The following is a 6,178-nucleotide window of genomic DNA, read 5'->3' as shown; positions in this document are numbered from 1 at the left end:
AAAAAGGTCTAGTAGAGATTGTACTGGTGAACCACAATTTTTTTTAATTCAGTATTTGGTTCTTTTTAAGAATTTTATCCTAATATTCTCACTTTGATGGATTTTACTAGAAGGTAAGTTATCCATATTCTTGATGTCACATTCATAGTGTTTCTATGGACCACAGGATGCAGTGTTTGTCTCAGATGTTCTTTAGAATTATCAGACCAGAATTGTGACTGAACATTGAATGAAGGCTTGCTTCCTTTGGATCTTTTGCTGGAAAAAAGACAGTATCTGACTTTTGTTCTGGTTGGGATGTACTATTATCTGTATTTATGTAAGAAATTTGCATATATTTCTGCAGCCTGCATGGATAATTATCTGCCTTTAGTTTTTGTAAGTCATTTTTATTTATAAAAATTTATGTTTTGAAATGGTAAGAATAGAATCCTGTTTATTTTTATGTGGAGGTAGCTGTGTAAAATTTGGTTTATCATTTTTAGCTTCATTTAACATGGAACATTCATTCACTGTTTTATTATGTCTTTTCAATTTATGGGATGGGCAGGGGATATGTTCCGAAATAAACAAGTTTTTGTTCAGGTTCCTGGGTTTCTTCATGTAGGAAATTCTGCTTGATCACCTGTTCATTGTTTTGCCTGAAGTCCTTCTGAGAAATATCTTGCAATTTTAGCTTTTCTTTTGGTTAAGTCTTTTTCAGGACATTTCTAGAAAAAGGAAGGGATCCAATACTGTATTTTATTCTTTTTTTAGGTGTCTTTCACAGTTCACAAAAATCAAAACCTTCAATACAATATCAACAACTTGATAATAGTTACTCTGTGCAAAGTTTCTGTGCTGTTCACTTGAAAGGTGTTCCAAGATCTTCATATTTCTGTAAGCCAACATTCTTTCAGATGGAGTTGAATTGAGGTTCCACCATATTTATTGCCATCAGTTTGAATTCTTAAGTTTAGTGTGAGTTTCCTTTTGGATACTAGGTGACTTATCTATATCAAATGGACTGTAGGGCTTTGGAATAGAACAGTTTATAAAAGGCATACTGGTCATCTGAAGATAAAATGGCCTGTAAAGTTGGCTTATATCTTCTACCTTTACAAAAGGCTTGAGTCTTCTTTTTTTTTGTGTGTGTGTGTTCTAGTACAACTCTTTTCCCCACATCTTTCTTTTGTTCAATGTAGTATCTAATATCAATATGAAGAATTTTTACTCCCCATGATAAGGCATTTGTAATATTCTATTTGAAGAAATAAAATCATGATCCTTGATAGTTTAATCAGAGGAAAATTAGCTGAAAAAGCTGTCTGGAGACTTAAATGAACTTCCATCATGGCTGGGATGAGAAGTAGTTTCTGCTGTATATGCAGACTCTGGACTTGGTACAGGAGAAATTTGACCCAATGTTTGCACAAAACTTGCTTCCTTATTTGAAATAAGATAACTGATATCTTTGCTGAGAAATTCTTCAACTCGCCCTCCCAGATCCTTTATGTACTTTTGCAGTTTCAGATAGAGTAACAGGATAGGTCACGGTAAAAATACTTCCCCCAAAGTGGCTTTTATTTGATTTTTTCTGTTCAATTATCACTTTTCAGAGATTTAAAAGATGTGCTGTGTGTGTGTGTGTGTGTGTGTGTGTGTGTGTGTGTGTGTGTGTGGTACTGGGGTTCCTGAAAAACCTTCTACCTCTGGGCTACACTCCCAGACCTATTTTATACTTTTATTTGGAAACAGGGTCTCTTAAGCCAGCACAGCTGGCTTTGAACATGCACAATTCTGCTCTCTGCCTCACAAACAGCACCGCTACGCCCAGCTGTCTTCATTTTTGACTTGGATTCCACCTTGGAAATGCCCTTTGCTGTGGATTCTCATGGCTCCAGGGTTCATGGCAGCCACCAGGTGCCTACAGGCTGGGTCCATATCTGGCCATTTGCCACAGGGCAGGGAACAGGAGGTTCCCTGGGGCTGGGTGACAGGCCTCTCATCCCTCCAGCAGCCTCCAGGCTGCACAGGGGCCTAGTGTGCAGGGCTGGGAGCCACCAAGGCAGGTGGCTCCTAGGTGTGGAGGAGAAGGCTGAAAGCAATAGTCAATTTCTAACATTGATTTTTAACTTGGGTAGTATTTGTTCTTAGTTTGATAGAAGTTAATTTTTCTGATTCTGGTGATGAGTACTTATTTCTTTGCAGTTAAACAGTATTAGTGCTGGTTTAAAAGGCTTATAAAATATTATTTCCCATTGAATTTGAGAGATAGCTTTTCTGGGTGTAAAATTTTTCACTGAAAAGTTGTTTCAGGGTTTGGAAGCTGTTGCTCTAGGCCCTCCTGGCTTACATGACTTGATTTGGAAAGTCCGGAGTGATTCTAGTTAGTTTCCCTCTGTCATTTTGTCTTTTGCTTTTGTTTCTTTTAAGAGTTTTCCTTGGCTTCTAGGTCAGTTTGATTATGTGTCATGGTGAACCTTTGATCTTGTCTAAAGGAGATTTTGTAAGTTTCCTATACCTGTGTATTTAACTGTTTGGAAGCTTTTCTGACATTTCTTTGAAGAGATGGTTGCTTCCCCTTTGATTTCACCTTCTATTCCCTCTATGTCTATTATGTTTTGAGATGGGCTCCATCTTTTTGATGTCCAATTCATGTTGTCAAGTTGTTATATACTATGCATTTGTGGAGTTATGTGATCTATTGTTTATAGATGGTATTGATGCCTTCACTTCAATGGTTGCATCTTCACATGAGTTTTCCAACTCCTGTTCAGGGTGTCAGATTATTTCTTTCAGCTCTCAATTCTTAGAATTCTTTATGGTATTGCTTCTATCATTAAATTTGATTACTCTTTCTGGCGATCAAAGATGAAGGCTGAGTGAGGAGTAAGGTGATGAGGTAGCAATGCAATAGGGTAAAGTAGCAGATTGAATCAAATAGGAAGTTTGAGTTTGCTAAGGTAATATAAAGATTGGAAATGGTGAACTTGTAGGATTTTAGTAACCAATGTAGAGTGTTTAGTATATGATATGAAGTGAATTTAATTTAAGGCCAAGGGAAAAAAAGGTTAGAGGAAACTAGGTATGTAGGAGGAAAGAAGCTTATAAAAAAGGCAGGGAAGAGAGCAAACAACCACACAAACAAAATGCAACCTTACAAATGTATGAATACTGAGAAGACTTGGTCCCTGCTGACTCCTGGGTCTGTGTGTATTCTTTCAGCTGTTTAGGGTTCACATTTATAATAGGTTCTCGATCATTTTCTAAGCACTATCATTTGTTCTGTAACCAACAGTAATTATGTCAGTTTATAGCCCTGCTTTTGGTCACTAATAATTGGGGCCCTTGCCTAGTGTCTCTGCAGGTGCCAAGTACCATCAGCCCCTTTCCCACTGAAAGCTTGTGTCTTAGGTCTCAAAAGGGACCTAATCTCAGGTTATTCATCTATGCAGAAAGCCACTATCACTGGGGCTGGCTCTAGTGTTAAGTGTAGACTCAGTGTCAGTAGAAAGCATGAAACCCAAGTCTCTCCCTGCCTGGGTAGGTGGCAGATGCCACTGGGACCAGACTCAGTGTATATGCAGGAGTCTTTATTCTCCACAGCTAGGACTGGGTTGTTCTTTGACCCTATCCCCATGACTGGGTGGTCTGTGGTAAACTCTATGCCCTACTAGGGCTCTGAGCCCTGCGGACTATAGGCATTTTTTTTCCTGATTGTCTGAGGCTGTTTGATAATTCTTGCTTCTGAGTGGACAGAAGACTCAACCCTCACCTTCACCAGTGTTATCCTGGGAGTCTAATCACCTGCTGCACGAATTTCCAGACCTGGCAGGGTCAGGCAAGATGGAGCCACCATGGTCACAATTGTTGGAGGCAGGTGGGGCACGTTTCTGTTCTTTAATCTGTTTTCTAGCCTTGTTGCTATTGCCTTCGATTCTTGTTGCTCTGTTTAGTTTATACTGGTTTCTTTTTGTCAAAATGCTGTTTTTACAGCAATAGAGATTGAGTGTCTGCAGGACATATGTGCTGTAACAGATTCTCTTAAAGAAGCAAGACAAAGGACTTGAAACTAGGAGATATTGCTTTCCAAAGCTCAGCTACTTAGGCCCTTCACAACTTAGTGAGACCCTGTTTCAAAGTGAAGAATAAGAAATAGTCCTGGGTGTGTATCTTGGAGGTAAAATGCCTCTGGGTTCAGTCTTCAGTTCAGCAAAAGAAAGTTTTGCACAAAACCCCTGAAACTTTCTTATAGTTCTGACTTGCTTAATTCACATAAGTATATTATCTTTCATGTGGAAGTAATCAGCCTATATTAACACAGCACTTTCTAGAGACCTCTGCAAACACTCCACTTTTTAAATGCCAACACAGACTGTGGAGATTCTTCTCCGGGACTTGGGAGGGAGAGACCTGAGAGGGGAAATTGAACAGCTACCGGATGGTCAGCTGCCCTGAACACTGGACAGTTGGCTGATGACCACCTGTCCTGAAATGAAAGCAACAGCTACCTGATGAGTAGCTGTACTGAAATGTAATTGCCTGATGAAAAATGAACACATGGACCATTTCCTCTCATGCAACTGACCATTTTATTTTAGACACAAGATTTTTATAGTTCCTTATTTCCCAGTGATTCCCTAGTAGAAAAGTGTAAACACCAAAGAACAATAGTGAGGCATTAAGTGAAAGACAAGTAAATCACCAATCATAAACAAGACACAAGGAAGGCCTGTGACATCACAGGTCTTGTGATTAGCCCCATGATTACAGGTCTCTAAGATCAGCCCCCTGACCTTGCGGGTGGGTCCTGGGGGGCAAATTCCGGGAAGACAATGGTCACACCCAGAATTTTGGAGAATTCCACCTTTCATAGAATCTCCTTTAAGTCTTTCAGGAACCTTCCATTACTCAGGCTTTGTCCATGTCCTCCATCAACAGACATATCTAAATATTCTATGAAAAGCTTGAGCTCATGACATTGGGCTTATATCAATGTTAACACAGCTAACACAAACTAATAAAATTCACTTTATGAAAACTTAGCATCTGAGTTTTCTATTCTATAAATGAGCATGGCAAGGACCAAGAGCTTCCTCCTTTACAGGGGTGGGAATTTAGGATCATGCCAACACTGGCAAAGGGCTTATTCTGCCCTAGCCCTGTACATAGAGTCAGGATGAAAGAGATATGGCCAAGAACATTGATGCTTACAGGAATGACCAAGGAAATATCCAGAAAAACCTTATTTGTTTTCCCTAGGTACCAAAGTCACTCCCAATCTCAGGGCCAGATTCAGAATTTCAAATGAGATAGGGACTGTAAGGTAAGAGGAATTAGTTTTCCTTAGGACCTTGATGTTTGTAGGTTTCTGACATTGGCATCCCAGCCAGATGCCCCCCTGGGTTTAGGTGCCAAGTATAGCTCCTGGCAACTATGTGTAAGATGTAGCTGTATTTCCTTAGTATAATGGTCCAGAGTTAACATGCAGGGAGGAGCTGAGTGGGAAGAATTAGGGAAAAATACTGTTTCTACTTCAAGTAATTGGACTGAGAATTCCAAGTCTCAATATTTGTAAGTTTGGTACAGCTATACCCTGAAAAAGCTCATTGTTGGGCATTCTTATCAGGTCTCCTGGGCATCTCCAAAGGGAAGAGCTAAAGAAGCAATAGAGGTATATCATAATATGAAAAGGCTTTCCATGTCAGCCTTAGATTTCAAAGGATGTATTTCCTCCCACCTGATAAGAACTTTCATTGATAAGTCCTCTGAATCCAAATGATTGTGTCTCCCAGAGCCATGCTACAAATGCAAAGGTAATTCTCCTGTAGGGTCAAGGAATGTGGTTGAGCTTTGTGTTGTAGCACCTGGGGACACATGTGCCTTATGTGTCATTTCTTGCCCTTTAGGGGCTTAGGGTCATGTGTAGCAAAGCCACAAGGGTACTCATGATCTTGATCTGACAAAAATGATTAAGACAGAAGGGAGGTTAGGAAACTATCTGCAGTCCTCTAATGCAGTCTCCTGACCTATCTACATTACCAATGTATAAGCATGCTTTCATATAGTTTCTTTCTGTCCTGGGAGGAAAGAATTTAGTTTACCTGGAATAATATATTTTGGTGGTCAAGAAGCATATAAGGTTTGGCCTTATGTGCTTGGTTATCATCAAAGCTGAAGACAGATAAAGCAAAGA

At 39.7% G+C, this 6,178-nt stretch overlaps 1 pseudogene across 1 annotated transcript; it reads right to left on the bottom strand.

The window, feature by feature from the left end:
• Window positions 1-393: 393 nt before the first annotated feature.
• Window positions 394-1,604, bottom strand: LOC308263452 (protein DBF4 homolog A-like; annotated as a pseudogene). Its single transcript has one exon. The product of its transcript is annotated as a protein DBF4 homolog A-like (transcript).
• Window positions 1,605-6,178: the final 4,574 nt, after the last annotated feature.

This window comes from Muscardinus avellanarius (genome assembly GCF_963383645.1).
Source record: "Muscardinus avellanarius genome assembly, chromosome: 5".
Lineage (NCBI taxonomy): Eukaryota > Metazoa > Chordata > Mammalia > Rodentia > Gliridae > Muscardinus > Muscardinus avellanarius.
This window is presented reverse-complemented; position numbering and strand designations above follow the sequence as displayed.